The sequence below is a fragment of the Macrotis lagotis genome, chromosome 5 (genome assembly GCF_037893015.1).
Source record: "Macrotis lagotis isolate mMagLag1 chromosome 5, bilby.v1.9.chrom.fasta, whole genome shotgun sequence".
NCBI classification, from domain to species: Eukaryota; Metazoa; Chordata; class Mammalia; order Peramelemorphia; family Peramelidae; genus Macrotis; species Macrotis lagotis.
Window position 1 is genome coordinate 122,727,233 of NC_133662.1, and position 18,408 is coordinate 122,745,640.

Consider the following 18,408-nt stretch of genomic DNA (forward strand, 5'->3'; position numbering starts at 1 on the left):
GCCAGCAGCTACACAATCAGTTGCAAATTAAGAATGAGATAATCAGAATCACAGAATGTCTAAAATGGTGACAGCCACAGGATCCTCTTATCTAAAATTCTTTATGTATGAGAATACAAAGGATAAATACAAGTGAATGTCTTGTCCAAAGTCATACAGATATAATTTCTCATATACATCCTGTCCTTTCTAAGACCACAGCTACCATCCTAGTTCGATCTTTATTTACTTTCTTTTTTTTTTTTTTTTGCAAGGCAATGGGGTTAAGTGGCTTTCCCAGAGTCACACAGCTAGGTAATTATTAAGTGTCTGAGGTTGGATTTGAACTCAGGTACTCCTGACTCCAGGGCCAGTGCTCTATCCACTGCACCACCTAGCCACCCCCTTTATTTACTTTCAACTGAACTATTATAACAGTTTCCCAACTGGTTTCCCTATATCCACTCTTCCCTTCCCTTATCCAACTTGAGCACATCTCTGATAGTCATTCTTCAGTTCAAAAACTTTCAGCAATATTCCCATAGACTACTAGATTAAGCCTACACTCCTTATCCTGGCATTCAAGACCCTCTTTAATATAGCTCCAATCTACCTTTTCAGTTTTATCTCATGCTACTGCTTTCCCTTGCACATAGTTTTTACTCTTGTCAAACTAAATTACTTCCCAACCCCTGGTTTCTGAATTCTCTCACCTCTGTACCCTTGTTCACAGTGTTGTCTCTGTCTGATATGATCTCCATATCACCCTCAACCCTTCCCCACCTATTGAAATAATAATCAAGGCTCGTATTAAATACTAACTTTTCCATGAAATTTTCTCTGATGTCCAGAGTTAAATGTGTTTTATCTCTCTCTAAACATCCTGAGCATTTTGTTCATGCCTCTCAGGTAACATTTTGCCTTTTATTTCTATACATATCTCATCTTTCTTATTAGACCCTAATCCCTTGAAGGCAAAGACTAAGTCTTCTTTATCTAATTATCCCCCATATCATAGCCACAAACCCACCTAGGACAGATAGGAGATGAACAAAACATACCATAACTCTGTCATTTTAAGCCATAAGTAAAACCCTTATTGGTTAAACTTATAAATATATAAAATGATTGCAGTTGTAAGAGATCATAAAAACTTGATTCAGTGTTTTTGTTTGTTTTTGGGGGGAGATATTATTCAATAAGCACTTTGCATGTGTTTAGAATTGAACTGGTAGAAAGAGTCCTCATTGGTTGCAAATGAGAAATCCTTCCATCTAGTCTTAATTTTGCCACTTTATTGGCTCTCAGGCAAAGGGTTTAAGATCTCTTTACTTCAGTTTATTAATCTTTCAAATAAGAATATTGACACTATTTACTGCAAAGTGAGATGAAAATAAAATGAAATATTTTATTCAATCTACAAAAATTTGTTAGGAATCTGCTAAAGAATTATTTTATAGAACTATAAAAATATAGAACTATAAAAAAATCTGGAAGAAAAAAGGTCAAGAACAGCAAGGGAACTGATATCTTATTGTCTGATCTTGCTATCTCTTATACTCTATGTTTCTTCCTTAAGGATATGATCTCTCTCTCTCATCACATTCAATTTGGATCAATGTTTCATGGAAACAATGTAAAGAATGGCAAATTGTCTTCTATGGGGAGTGGGGGGAGGGAAGTAAGATTAGGGAAAAACCTGTAAAACTCAAAATAAAAAAAATCTTTAAAAAAAAAAGAATAGCAAGAGAATCAATGGAAAGAATGAAGGCAGCCTTAGCAGTCTCAGATTTCAAACTATATTGTACAGTGGTAATCATCAAAACAGTCTGATACCGACTAAAAGTTCAAGCAAGCAGTGGAATAAATTAAGCACATAGTATATAGTAATAAATAACCAAAGTAATCAAGTGTTTGATAAATCCAAAGATTAAGGCTTTGGCCACAAGAACTCACTGTTTCACAAAAATTGTTGGGATAACTAAAAATCAGTTTAGCAGAAACTAGGCATAGATCAATATCTCATACCATAAACTAAAATAAGCTCAGAATGGGAATATATTTTAACATAATGGGTTATACCATAAGTAAATTTTGGAAGCATGAAATAATGTTCTTTAATGTTCACTTTGAACAACAGAATTCCACAGATAGGTACAAGAGGAGAGCATATAACCAAACAAGAGATAGAGAGGATCATAGGAAATAAAATGCATCATTTTGATTACATGAAATTTAAAAAGTTTTGTACAAACAAAACCAGTTCAGGCAAGATTAGAAAAAACTGGGTGGGGGGAGGGGTGGGTAGTAATAATTTACAGCAAGTTTCTCTGAAAAAGGTTTCATTTCTCAAATATATAGGGAACTACACCAAAATTTATTTTTAAAAAATCCTAATTGCTAAGTGGTCAAAGTGTCAGAACAGGCAATTTTCAGAAGAAGAAATCAAACTTATTAACAATCACATGAATAAATGTTCTAAATCTCTATTACTTAGAAAAAATGCAAATAAAACTACTCTGAGTTACTAACTCACACCAATCAGATTGGCTAAAATGATAAAAAAGAAATTTGAGAAAAATAGTATGTGGAACACTAATGCATTGTTGGTGGAATTATGAACTGGTTCAACCATTCTGAAGTACAGTTTGGAACTATGATCTCCCCAAGGAGATCAAAGAAATGGGAAAAGGTCTTATATGTACAAAAATATTTATAGCAATTCTTTTTATATTGTCAAAGAACTGAACATCAATTGGGGACTGACTGAACAAGTTGTGGTATAAGGTTGTGAAGAACTCCTGTTGTGCTATAAGAAATTATGAGCAAGCTGGGAAGATTTACATGAACTGATGCAAAGTAAAATTAGAAGAATAACATTGCACATATCTGATAGCAAGGTAGTTATGCTGATTAACCATGAAAGACTGAACAACTGTTCAAGACAATGATCTAAGACAATTTCAAAAGACCCATGATGCAGAGAGAGAATTGATGAATTCTGAATATAAATAGAAGTATATTTTTTCACTTGCTTTACATTTCTTGCTTTTTGTTTTGTTTTGTTTTTGTTTACAACATGGAAATATATTTTTGTATGACAACACATATAATTGATATCATATTGCTTGTTTTCTCAACTGGAAGAGGGTGGCAGGGAGAGAGAGAGAGAATTTGGAACTCAAAATTACTCAAAATTTTTAAAAAATGAATGTACACAACACAATGACCTTGGAGGAATTACAAAATTTAGATAAGTCTAAGCCTATCCTCAGCTAAGGCCCAAGTGTAGTAGAGACTTGCAAATCAAATTACTGTTTAAAATGTGGGGAGGTGGGGAGGGAAGGAGAGGGAGCGATTACTACCAGTGTAATAGATGTGAGTAGAAAAGTGAAAAACATTACATATTTGTGAAATATCATCATAATTGTCACCTCATGAGTAGTAACAGCAGCTACAACAGTGGTAGTAATATTGTCATCATCATCATCATCATCATCATCATCATTACTTTGTATTAGAATGGTGATGTAGTGGGAAGAGTACTGAACTGATGTAAGGCAATTGAGCCCAAATCTCAGCTCTATTATCACTTGTATAACCTTGACTATGACAATTAATGCCATTGGGTCTCAGTTCATTTAAATATAAGATGAAGGACTACATGATTTTTAAGTTTCTTTCTAGTTTTTACTGTGTGAGTGTATATGTAGGGGTTTGTGTGTATTACAAATTCCAACAAATAAGCCATTACCAACATATAAACCATGATCATGAGGAACAAAAAGTATCCTAAAAGTATAAAAAATTGTAAAGACCAAAGAGATCAACTTGGCATAGAAAAATTTTTCTGAAGATTATCACTTTAAGAAAGTGTGCAGTTCCTCTTGGGCTTAGAATCTGAGGGCCTGGGTCAAATCTTGGCCCCCATATGGCTTGGTAACCTTAAACAAATCACTTAACCTCTTTAGAGATCAGATTTCTCATCTATAAAATGAACTAGATTGAGAGCTCCTTGAGAGTAGGGACTGTCTTTTCCCTCTTTTGTACCTCTAGGGACAACTAGGTGGCACAGTGGAATCAGGAGAACAGAAAATCAGATTAACCTCAGACACTTGCCCTTCCTGGCTGTGTGACCTTAGACAAGTCACTTAACCCTGATTGCCTCACATCCAGGGCCACCTCCTGTCACCCTGATCCATATCTGGTTACTGGTATCAAATGGTTCTGGAGGAGAAAGTGAGGCAGGTGACTTAGCATAGCACCCCCTCATTCAAATCTAATTTATGGGCTTGTCATGGCATTACCTCCCTGATGTCATGCTCTCCTTTGAGAATGAAGGACAAATATCAACAGCATCTCTAAAGTACATAATAGGTATTAATGCAGAGAATTATGGGCAGAGAAATATTGTAATTGGATTACAAAAATCTTTTCTACACTGTTAAAATGTTTAAAGACTCATAATCTTATATAAATAAATATGGGGAACTGATTTTTGTAATCTTCTCTGCACTATTGAAATATTTCCTTTTGACCTGTATTTTGATCCTGGCCATGTGCTCACCCATTGGTCAAGCTAGACTACACAGGAGCAATAGCATATCATCTTAAATCAAGTGGAAGACCCTCTTACAGCCACTTCTCTAAGAACTCAACCATTTCCAAAAACACTTGCCCCTTCCACCAACCCTGGAGGGCATTTAAAGGGAACCTGGCAAATGCCTCCCTCTATTTTAACTTGCTCTCTTGTCTCGTTCTAAATGTGAGTTAATCAGTAGTCAGTCTGTTTGAACTATAGTGTTCAAATCCCAAATGCTTTTAAAGTATTTTTAATTATTTCTCACTTTATCTTTTTTGTGCTGTCACTACTTTCTAATGAATTTGTTTTATCTCTGCATTTTTTATTTGACCAAACCAATCATCCTTCATCAATATGGCACATAGTAGGTGCTTACTAAATGTTTCTTGAATTGAATTGAACCTCTGAGATCTTTCCAGCTCTAATTGTATGACTCTATGACTATTCTGTCATGTTGAAAAAAAAAAGGCAGAGAGGATTCCTATAAAAGAAATGTACATTCTCCAAGTGCATCTGTGCAACTATAAGGACTTTTTCCCTTGACTATGTTTAACAAAAGAAGAGAAAAGCTATTGTAAAAGGAATGTTATTATCCAAAAAATGAAGGGATTGAATGTCATTTCACTGAGCCCATCCAATACTCTACAAAAACCAGAAATTTATCCTTGACCCCTCCCAGAGAGGTACATTTGTCTCATTGAGACAGCAAATATCACTGATAACTTTTTTCTTTCAGTAACTGACCTTCTGAGTAAAAAACTTGGTTGTACCTTAGTCCCAGATATCTTTGTAGTGAAGCATACTCCATTGAACTGGTTCCTCTGCTTTTATGTCTTCAGTGTATGTATATGTGTGTCTGCAGAAAGGGACTTGGGTTCCCAGGAGGCCTATTCATTGAAATTAATGAAAACAGATCTATTCTAGATGTAAAAGACTTTCTCCCCAGTTCTTAATGTTGGCTCTGTCTGAAAGGCAAAGCATTTCAATGGGTCTGACAACTGAAGCTGTGTGGGTAGCAGAGGCTGATAGGCTTTTTGGCTGAGGTGGACAAAAGTGATTTGTCAATCAGAAGGGGAGAATACAAAAAAAAAAATGATGGAGAAGATAAATAACATATCTTCTATTTAATGATCAAGTCAAAGTCTTAAATGTTGTCTGTAACCAACTTTTAAAAGCAAACAAGTCTCTTATGTTGTTTTCTCTACCCCCTCATTATTTTGTCAACATGGGAGCTTTTTAGGTGACTTGCTTTTTGTTGGCAGCTCTAACCATTATACTAAGATCTCCACTGTGCCAGCATAAAAAGTCATGTTCAAATGACAGGAGAAGCAAGGAAGCCATGGTTTCTTTCCTCCTCACTTGCCAATGGTGTAGAGATGACCATTCTCTCCCATGATTTAAGAAAGAATCTATTCTCAGGGGGTAGCTAGGTGGCATAGTGGATAAAGCACCAGCCTTGGAGTCAGGAGTACCTGGGTTCAAATCCGGCCTCAGACACTTAATAATTACCTAGCTGTGTGCCTTTGGGCAAGCCATTTAACCCCATTTGCCTTGCGAAAACCTAAAAAAATAAAAAGAATCTATTCTCAGGTGGAACTTGGAGGAAATTCCAACAGAGAATGATCAACGACCAATTCTCTTATGATACCACCATCTCTTTTCCAACTTACAAAGTTCCTTTTCCTAATTTGTACCCCTTAAAATACCTTTAATTTATTTATAGACACGATAGGAAAATTGATGAAGACTGTCAGTCTCCTTTTCTTAATGCTTTTTCTTTATCTTGACTCCTCCTCTCCCCATAATCTGAGCAAACTACTCCTTCATGAAATAATGCTGATCAAATGAAAATGCTATACATACTAGTTCTTTATTATAATGAAACCTGATTTGCTTGATTTCATCATTTAATTTTAAGGCTTGTTTTTATAGATTTTAGAAAGTGTTTATTAAGTTACATACCAGTCACTGTGTTATATATTTACTTGTGTTTTATATACTTACTTGTATTCAAAACTTCAGTATGCAATGAATCTGTAATAATCATCTTTTCTTAAATAATTTTTGACCATGATTTCCTATAGAGCAATCCAGTATTTTTAAAGGCTTATCTAATGGTTCCAGAGCATCACTTGGGTTTTTCATATGTCATCCCTCCTTCTTACTCCATGACCAGATGATCTCTTTTTCCAATTATACATTGTCTTCCTTATAAAATCACATTCCTGTATCATTATGTAGTTATTAGGTATATATGAGTCTTATTTCTCCATTTTAAATATAAGTGACTTGAGGGCAGGATATATATATTTAGAAAAATGTGTTGAATTGAAAATTCTGGTTTGTTATTACTTTTTAAGAGACTGGGGCACTCAAGAAAGGTTGAATGAAAAATAATATCTAGATAGAGTCACAAAGAATGCCCGTGAGATCATTAGGTCAATTTGAATCAGGGAGAGCATATTTCTCACTAATTAGTTCTAAGGGGACCCAAATAATTAGATTTATGTAAACAGCAACTGACAGGTTGGAATATGCTATGAAACAATTTTGACAGGACAGTGTTTAGAGAGAAGCTCTTTGAATCCTTTCAAAAACTGTCTTCCAAGGAGCTAAATTAAGTAAACAAATATTGTCCCAGTTCATAGACCTGTAATTAGACCCACAGAATGTTGGCACTAGAGCAATGTTAGAGATTATGTGGTCCATACTGTCTCAGTCCATTCTGTTTTATAGCTGGAAAAACTGAGACACTGAAGGAATTGACTTGTCCTGAGTTATACAGATCTGTCTGACTAATTGTCAATAACTTCACCCTTTATTATCTCTCTACAATATTTGACCAGTATCTTTTCCTGGGACATTTTTTCCCCCTCTCTTGTTTTTCCTGATACTGTTCTCTTGATTCTCCTACTAACTCTCAAATTGTTCCAAGTCTCCTTTGCTGTATCATACCTCCCAGGTACTCTTGTTTTCTCCCTACATTGTCTCAGTGATCCCATAAGCTCCCATAAGTTTAATTATCATTTCAATGTAGATGACCCACATTGCCAAACACCTAGGAGACATTTTCTATTTCAAGTTCCAGAGAAATATTATAGTCAAAAAGGCCCAACATAAAACTCATTCCCTCCACCACTACCATCACCAAATTCACCTCTCCTTCAAATTTCCCTATTAGTATCAGATATTATATTACTTCCAGTAACCCTTATCTAACATATCCAATTATTAGCCTAATATTTTCTATCTCCATGTGCCTTCATCTGTCCCCCTTTCTCATGATCTCTAGTTCATGTTCTTATTACCTTTCAGCAGGATTACTGCAATAACTTTCTGATTGGTTTCCCTGCCTCAAATTTCTTGCTACTTCCAATAAATTTCCCATATAGTTGCCAAAGATATTTTCTTGAAGCATAGGTCTCATTTCTTGACTAAATAAACTCCAGTGGCTCTATATATCCTCTAGGATTAAATGTAAACTGTGGCATTCATAGTCCTTCATAACCTCAGCCCAAATTACCTCTCCATTCTCATTATTCTCCATATACTCTATAGTCCAAACAAACTGGCCATTTTACTCACATCATACATATTCCATCTCCATGTATTTGAACTATCCTCCTTCCTAAAATATATTTTCTCTTTGCCTCTACTTCTAAGAATTCCTAACATCAGATCCAATATTACATTCTATGTCTTTTCTGAACTCCCTAGATGATGGTGCCTCCCCCCAAAAAATTTCCTTGCATTTCTTTAATAGATAACTACAAAGGTACATTTTACAAAAGCAAATAATGATAAATAAATAGATAAATAAAAGTAAATAATAATAAGCTCCTTAAGGACAAGGAGTGTTTCATTTTTATCTCTGAATCACAACTACTCAGATAGTCTCTAACACATAGTGGGCACTTGATAAATACTTTTTGACTGTTACTTTTGATAGTCTCTTGAGCTTCCTGGGTCTCAGTTTTCTTATGCCAAAATGAGGTGTTTGAGCTAGATGATATTGAAGATCTTGCATTAACTAGTATGTGTGTGAATCTTATTTGTTTCATCTAAATCTATATAACAGCCTTCTTTAGAAAAAAAATCTCATTCAAGAAAATATTCTGGGGGGGGCGGCTAGGTGTCACAGTGGATAGAGCACCGGCCCTAGAGTCAAGAGTACCTGAGTTCAAATCCAGCCTCAGACACTTAATAATTACCTAGCTGTGTGGCCTTGGGCATGCCACTTAACCCCATTTGCCTTGCAAAAACCTAAATACATACATATATATATATATATAATACTCAAAAACTTTTTTATAAATAGTCCTTTTTCTCATATCCCATAATATCATACAACTCATTATACTTGCAAATGGTTTGCAAAAATCATCTTATGTCAAAGGTAGTTTGAACTGACAAATTTGAATAGACAGCACCCATCTTTAGCAGTATCAGCTCCATTTCTTGGACATACCTATATCCTCTTCTATTTATCATATCAACTGACTGAGAAGAAAAGAATTACATACCATTACAAGCTTTGTATATGGTGGACATGTAGGAAATGTTGTTGAAGTGACTGGCTTCTGATTAGCTTCATAACTTTGTGAGAGGTAGAGACAGTCAGGTAGGGAGGGACAGAATGAGAAATGAGTCAGAATAGAGAATCAAGTAGAGAGAATACATCTGATTAAGGGAATTTTTGTCAAGAATGGCATATTGCTAACTAATTAATATAAAAAAAAGAAATAATTGAATTTAGGTGAAAAATACTATTTTAAAAATACCAAGGTTTCTCCAAGAATCCTGTATGAAGTTATAGAAAGAGCTTGGGCCATGGAACAATGGAAGGTAATCCCAGTTCTACTATTAATTAGCTATGTCACCTTGGGCAAGGGCCAATTTTTTGTTTCTTAATTTTCTCATTGATTAAGTAGTGGAAAAATGATTTCCATTTGCCTCTAAAAATTCTTTAATGAATCACACAATCTCAGATTTAGAAGGAACTTCAATAATTATGTAGTCCACCTGACTCCTCTAATTATTCTCTTCAGATGCCCAACAAGTAGTCATTTAGGCTTTACTTTTGAAAACCTCTCATTGTTGAAATGTTCAATCAAATAAACCTAGTTTTAGCTGACTTCTTAGCTCCTCTATGGTTCTGAAGAAGAGAAATATTAAAAAGAGAAAAATGTTATGTCAAATATTATTTCTTTCTGTGCTGGTCTTGCATACCCTGTGGTTGTCTGATTTCCATCCCATTGCTATCTAGAATAGGTTGGAGAATCTATATCCTAAAATTTATCCTACCAAAAGAGCTACTGAGATGTACATGTCTCAGCTCCTTTCCAAAACTCACCCTTCAAAAAAGATACTGAGATGTACATATCTCAACTTCTTTCCCAAACTCACTCCATGAAGAGGGGTAACTGAGCAGTAATTTCCCCTAAATCCTCCTTTAACCCTTCCCCAACACATACACCATATACTGCTCCCTTTTTTAAACTCTGCCTTTTCCTTGATGGGTGTTGTTATCAGATTCCTTTATGTGGCTTTCTCCCTATGATCCTTATCCCTGATGGCTGCTAAGGATCAGTCAACTGTACTTACCTTCTCCATTTACTTGGTAAATATCCATTACTATTTAACATCTTTACCTTGTTACCTGAAACAGAATAAACTTTATTGAACCTAAAAACTTTTAGATTAAGAGCTGGTCTTTCAGGGCTAGGTGGTGCAGTGGATAGATCACCGGTCCTGGAGTCAGGAGTACCTGAGGGCCTCAGACACTTAATAATTCCCTAGCTGTGTGGCCTTGGGCAAGCCACTGAACCCCATTTGCCTTACAAAAACCTAAAAAAAAATTTTAAAAAGGGCTGGTCTTTCATTCACTCACATTCTTGAACTCATAATTCTCCAGATTTCACTATGTCTAGGCACCAATAACATCCCCCCTCACATTTCAACACCCTTTTGTGTTTTCTTCCCTCATTAGAATGTTATCTCCCGGAGGGCAGGGATTTTCTTTTTCCTTCTATTTTATTTCCAGTGTTTAGCATAGTACCTAGCACATAGTAAGCCCTTAAGGCTTATTGATCTGACTTCCATATTAAACTCTAAGAAATAATTATCAATGACTCAAAGGTAAATGTAAATTCATTTGGTTTATGAGTTTACAAAAGAATATTTTAAATTTTTGTTCATAAACCAAAATCTATTTTGCCAAATATTCAACATCATTTCCCATCTGGTGAGGTGATACTAACTGGAGTAAGTAAAAATCAAATTGGAATTAATAACAGTCACTCATCAAGCATTTTTAAAATGACTATTATGTGCTAGGTGAGGGGTGGGGAACTTTTTTTTCTGCCAAAGCCTATTTGGATATATATAAAATCATCTGTGGGCTAGACAAAATTATCAACTTGAAAATTAGCCTGCTATATAATAAATTCACCCCTAAAAAGCTCTTAGATTTATTGAATTTAGACCCCCACCTGCAGTTGTGGCAGCACCACACCAAATGATTTCAGCAAAATGTTATCTTACCCTGTGCTGAATTAGAGAGTCTATATCTAGACAAAAATAAAATGATCCTTGATCTCAAGGATTCTATATTTTTTCAAGTAAGATCTGACAAGTGATCATCCAGGCTCTATTTGAACATTTACAGTAACAGGGAACTTCCTTCCTTCTTCAAGATCAGCTAGATGGCAAATCTGTCAAATCTGACTTCAGATACTTTTTTAATCTGTGACCCTAGGTAGGTCACTTAACTTCTATCTCACTTTCTTCATCTACAAAATGGAAATAATAACAACACCCACCCCCAGGGTTTTGTATAGATCAGATGAGATAATATTTATAGAGGGCACAGTGACTAGCATACAGTAAACACTATATAAATGTTAGCTACCATCATTAATCCTTCTAAAACAACTCATTTCTCATCTGAGAAGATCTAAAGTGTTTTTCCTCATGGCTTGCCTAGGAGATGGCTGTCATCCTACTTCAAGGGTTTGAATTTGCCTTGTTCTCAACCAGCCAAGTGAGCCATCTGGGATTCACACACCTGAAGGATTGCACTATTCCTAACTCTGACTGTCCCCCAGGCCTATAATGTTGTTTCTCTTCCTGTTCTACCTACTAACCTCCCTAGCTTCCTTTAAGTCTCAATTTAAATCTTTTATTTTACCGGAAGCCTTCCTCAATCCCTCTTAGTTCTAATTTCTTCCTTCTGTTAATACATCCTATATATAGTTTATTTTTTTGAATATTTATTTGCATGTTGCCTTCCCAGTAAGTCTCCTAAAAGTAAGGACTATCTTTTGCCTCTTTTTGTATCCCCAGTATTTAGCAGGTGCTTAATAAATATTTGAATGATATTAATTGATTGATTGATGCAAGATAGGATAAAAAAGAACCTACTACAAAGACAAAGACATTAAAAGAACATCACACATTTTCAGAATGAGTAAAAAATAAATAATAAATGAGGCATTTGGGCCATGTCAGAAACCTTGAGGGAAAAGAGAAATGGTCTCATAATTATAATCAAGTAATCATAGATAGCATTTTACCTAAAGCTTTTCCAGTTAATTATGACAGTAAAGCCAGTGGATGTCTCTGTGGGTGGGAAAAGACTAGATAGAATAGATTAAGATAAAAGTAGAAAATGAGCTGAAATCCCCTGAAAGCTTTAGAGGCTTAACTTTGGATACTTGAATCTTTAACAAATTAACCAATGAATTTTTTGAGGGGGGGGGAGGAAGAATAAAGGAGGAATGCAAGCTAGACTTTTCATTTGTTCAGTCCCCATGGAGTTAAAAACTTTAAGATTTGAGAGCCAAAGTAAAAAAGCATGCAATGTGCCTTGTGGACTGCATCTGTGATTGTTTTCAAATGGCAAATACTTGTTGCCATTTTTTCCATGGAATCCTAAGAAGTGAGCTGGACTGGTCACTCTCATTCACAGCCAGACCTGGCCACATGACTGCCTCATGAGGAAACCACCAAGTGGTTCCCAGGGGCTCTGATACTTCATTGTCACAGCGCAGACCTTGAATTCCTTTGTGAGATGACACTTGTGGTCACTTGGAGACAGTCTATAAATACAGTATCTGGCCTTTCAAACACTACTTCATCAATCCGCACCATGCTCTGTGGATGACAAGGACAATAAAAACCCATTTAGAAGCTGTTCACAGTCTACAGGCTGAGATGAAAGGTCAAACCATGTCTCCTGTGACTATAGTGACATAGGTTGTATCTCTCCCAGTCTAAATCAGGAAGGACATAAGAGACTCTCTCATCATTCTTAGATCATAGTCTTATTCCAGGATGTATAGTAATACCCCATACAATATTACAAAATGAGGGTAGAAGAGGGGCATATTTATACTTTGAAAATGGAAAAATATTTCTAGACTTTCCAGCTTAGGAAATGTTGTATGCTGGTCCTTCCTTCAAGTTTCAGCTCAAGTCCCAAGTCCTCCATGAAGGCTTCCATGACACCATTAATCCTCTCATTCTCTCTTTTTCTGCATTCCTATTGAGGAATAAGGTGGTATGATGAATTTGGAATCAGAGGACTTGGGTTCACATCCTACCCCGACATATAAATTACTTCTGTAACTTTCATAACTAACTGTTTGACTTTGAACAAGTCACCAACCTTTCTCCAAGTCTGATTTTGTTCTATAGCATGTGAATAGGAGCAAAGCAACTCAATGCTACAGTTATGATTTTTTTTCTGAGCATTTTAATCTTCTCTTTCAAACAGCTTGGGAACTGATCCCTCAGTGTCTCAAAATTATGACCCTAGGGCAGATTTCTTCTGTATATACTTGTCCTAATCGAATTGATTATCTAATTTTTTAAATGCTATTTCAATTTCCTATTCGAACAGAGTCCAAAAGTAATGAGACTCATGACATTGATGGAAAAAAAATCGTTAAAGAAATTTTGGGAGATCCTTCCCATTTTTTCATTTGCTTGTTGTCTCATTCCAGTATTTTATCCTTTAATACCCCCAGGATGACATGGCTTAATTTGTTTTCTTGACAAGTTTTCTGTAAACTTAGTTCCCCCCCTGCCTACTGCTTCTTGCTTTTCATGGAATAATTCTATTGAAAACTGTCCATCACCTACTTCTGCAAGATTTTACAAATGAGTTTATATTTTAAATTAGCATTGTCCTTGGTCATTATATACTTCTGCTTGGCAAGGATATAAAGCATATGATGACCAAGGCAGTTTAGGCTACTTGCATCCTTTTGTTTTACCAATTTATTAATTTACTTTTAATACTTCCTGACAAAGGAACTTCCTGGCAAAGAAAGGAATTAGCATAGCTGTTCATGAGCATTAGTCAAGTCAAAGAACATGAAAATATATACTCTATTAAAGAAGAGATCTATATTAGAGTCCAAATTGAAGAGGGATCCCTGTGAATAATGAGATTCTCCAGATACTCCTAACAATGGTGCTAATTGTATCCAAATCCATAACATTGCAGAGCCTCCTGAAAGAGATTTACAACTACTCAAAAGAATTCACCAAGTGAATGAAAAATGTCTTTTGTCTGATTATTGGATGATCTATAAAACTTGTCTAGTTCTGTGTACATTCGTGAAAGAGAATATGAATGGGCATTAAATTGGGTTTAGAGTTGAACAGAAAAAGGAGCAAAGGTTGAATTCTCTTCAGAAAACTGCAAATTACTTTTTCATGTCCCCAAGATTCTCCTAGAAACAAAAGCCCACTTTCTTAATATGAGTAATCTATTAGTGTTGCTATATGTGGTAACAAGGCTTGGAAAACCATAGACTCTAAAGAATTGAATATGAATGTCATATTATAGGCAATTAAGAGGAACATTTTAGAATATAAAATCAATTTAGAACTCTGAAGAAGAACAGAGCTAAAGGGTATCTTAAGAAAAAGTAGAATAGGAAGAGGTGTACCAGTAAATGGTGAGAACAAGGAATGAGAGGTAGACAGGGAGAATATCAGAAGAAACCAAAGAAGATATCTAATATATTAGATGAATCTTCTCATGCAAATTTTTGGGACAACTTGAGAAAGAGAAGGGCAAAAAGGGCAGGCATACTTGGATTATACATAGCAATGGAAGAAACATATAAATCAAGGAGATCATATGTCCATGTATATTTTTGAGTAAACTTTTTAAAATTAATATTTTATTTGTTTTCCAATTATATGCAATAATAGTTTCTACCCATCATTTTCTGTAAGGTTTTGAATTTTACAATCTTTCCTCCACCCTTCCTTCCCTCCCCCATCCCCCCACAGAAGGCAGTCTGGTAATCTTTACATTGTTTCCATGCTATACATTGATCAAAATTGAATGTGTTGGGAAAGAAATCATATCCTTGAGGAGAAAATACAATATTAGAAATAGAAAAATTATGTAGTACATAAGACACCTTTTTTATTAAAAAAATTGAAGGTAACAGACTTTGGTCTTTGTTTAAATTCCAAAATTCTTTCTCTAGGTACAGACAGTATTCTCCATCTCAGGGGCTCTAAAATTGTCCCTGATTATTGCATTGATGGAATGGGTAAGTCTAATAAAATTGATCATCACCCCCATGTTGCCATTAGGGTGTGCAATGTTCTTCTGATTCTGTTCATTTGAGTAAACTTTTTTAGAAAATGGTGAGACTCTCTGTTGAATCTATTTTTTCATTCATATTCCATTTTTTTCCACTTCAAATGGTACATTTCAATAAGTTGGATTGAGATTGCCTCACCTTCATGTCTGTCTTCATTTTTATTCTTTTAATTTGATTCTGATTTTCACTTTAAAAAGTCAAATACAGGGGCAGCTAAGTGGCGCAGTAGATAGAGCACCAACCCTGGAGTCAGAAGTACCTGAGTTCAAATCCGGCCTCAGACACTTAATAATAATTACCTAGCTGTGTAGCCTCAGGCAAGCCACTTAACCCCATTTGCCTTGAAAAAGCCTAAAAAAAAGGTCAAATACATAACTATAAACAGGAAATTGGATCATAAATCACTTCCACATTAGTACTCAGTCAGTTCCAATTAGAGTATAATAAAGTTCTTTTTTTGTGATGTTATTGGTGCTTACCATATCTGGCACTTGTCAATACTCTTTTAGAACAAAGTATTAACTTCTTTTAGCTCATGATCCTTTCTGCGTCCAGAAAGTAAAGTTGACAGTTCCCCCATAATATGGGAGTTATGAACTGAACCAGTGAGAGAAAAAGAAAATGGTTCTAGGGTCTCTATTCTGTTTCATCTGTTCTTCTCAATTTCAGGTGCCAATGATGATCCCCACTGTACTCACGGGGAGTTTGAGTCTTGATCAACTTGAACCCAGTAACCCAAATCTGGCAAGGAAATGAGGATGCCAAGAACTAAAACCCAAGGTCTATGCTACAGAAGAATTAAGATAGGCTAAGAACTTAATCCTCCATAGAGAGGGAAAGGAGAAAGAAAATGCCTCTCATATGTTGGGGACTGTTTGCATTTTTGTGATTATGGCTTTGAAGTAAATATTCCTGTGTAAAAACGTTTTTAAGTATTCACATAAAAGTATGAATTTTCTGTCTAGCTTACAAGCCTTTAATAGTACTCATTTCTCTTTCCTGAACCAGGTTTTCTAATGTATTTTTTAACATCTCCTTCCCCATGTCCACCTTTGCACTGATATTGAATTTTAAAGTTTATTGTTGACTTAATTTAGACTTTAGAGGATCTTAATGATTTCTGGATATGATTTGGCTACTTCTGTTACAACAGATGTTGGCTCATAAGTAGCAGTTATCTTCAAATTGAATTTTTTTTAAGCAAATGATTCATCATGAGTACTAGAATAAGAAATGACAAAGTATTTCATTAAATAAGTTTTCTCCTTGCTTTGGGATATACTGTGAAACCAATTCTGCCAAACCCTTCATTTGACTTTCCAAGGAGAATCTCTGAGTCATCTTTCCACTTAGTTTTAACTTGCTTTTGTCTTTGATATGATTCAGTCCATTCATTAGTAAACAGCTTGTTAGTCATTGGACAATATTCAGAGAATATCTGAAATGAATTTAATAGTAATAAGGAATTTTCTAACTATTAATCAAATTTTTGTCTGGGACCCAGATTTTGAATTAGTATTACCATAGAAAGTCTGAAAAATAGACTTATTCTTAACTTGGATGAGTTCTGTTGTTTGCCTTCAGGTAGCTAGGGTAGCTAAAGGACCTCATAATCTACAGGAAATCCATCTTCAACTTAAAACTCTAGGCTATATGTCCTCATTCACAGTGGCAAAATACTTTAGTCTACCTCTCAACCCTCTGCCTTTAACTTTAAAGTCACAACAGTTGGATTAAATTGTAGATTTATATATATAGATATAGATATAGAGATAGAGATATATAGATATAGATATATATAAATTAAATTATAATCATACACCTTCTGTCTATTCTCTATGTATCTTCTATAACTATACCACTGTCACTATAGAAGAGAAAGGAAACTGTTTATTTGTTCCATGGGTTGCCATAGTCAACAAATTTATAATCAAAGTGCCTTTTTTAATGGGGATGAGCCTTTCAATGCTTAGCTATGAAAGCCTTTGGAAAACAGACATAGTCTATTGCCAGGACTATATTTGAAGTCATTCCAGCAGGATATCATGTACCAGAGTTTGTACTTTACTTGAATCACTACTTTTGTGTTCTCTAGAAATATACTGAACATGTGAATGCCAAGAAAAACCATCCCAGGTTTGAGGGTCTGGGTAGGGCTGCACCCACTAAAAACATGTAAACACAAGCTCCCAAAAATAGATTTCCTTTCATCAGCTAACATGATGATATACTAGTTCAAAACTAGACAATCAACCAAGACAGCAAAAAAAAGACATAAAAAAATTTCCCCTGAATACACTTGGGTATACTTGCCAACATATTACCATGCTACCACTGAAAGAAGTATACATACAGAAAATGTAATACCATGGAATGATTGTGAGGGGCTCACACTTAGGAACAAGTGAGGCCGTAGACAATTTGTGAAGAGGTACATGTGAAAACTCCTGTGGCCAGGACACATGCTTGGTCAGGACAACTCCTACTCCCAATTCTGAAGATGTCATCATGTTATTCTCTGTGGAATGTCTCTTTTTTGTGTTGAATATAATTTCTCCTGGAGAAATGTTATCTCTCTGTAGAGTGTCATAGCTCCACTGGATTTTAGTTTAATCGACCAGCTACTTGATCTCTGTTCCATCTACTAAAATGTGGTAGCCAAAAAGTCTCACCCTAACGAAGGCAAACTGCTTTATTTTGTTCCTTTGAGACTATAAGGCACCATCCTCACCAAGGACAGTCAACAGAATCAAGCCAGAACATTCCCAAGTTAAGTATATGGAAGTTTTTTGGCTTATGTTTGATACAGATTCAAATTCTATGGTTCTAGACAATAATCTGACTTAGAGTTAGGAAATTTCTTATAAACCCTTGGAGTGATGTAACTATATAGTGACTAGGGTAATTAAATCCAATTCATTCCTAATATCTTCTTTGATTGGCATATAAATGAAGCTTAAAAAAGAAAGTCTGATCATACTCTTCCACCCTTCTGATCCATGTACTAATCATTATTATGTGATCAACCAGCAATAAAAATTTTTATTTTTGTGCTAAATCATATTTATAAAAAAGTTGTGTTTCCCTATATCTCCTATATAGTGGACATCTTCATAGGTAACATGATAGATAATAGTGCTGGGCCTAAAGTCAGGAAGACCTGAGTTCAAATTCAGCCTCTTTCTAGTTGTAAAGCCCTGGGCAAGTTGCTTAATC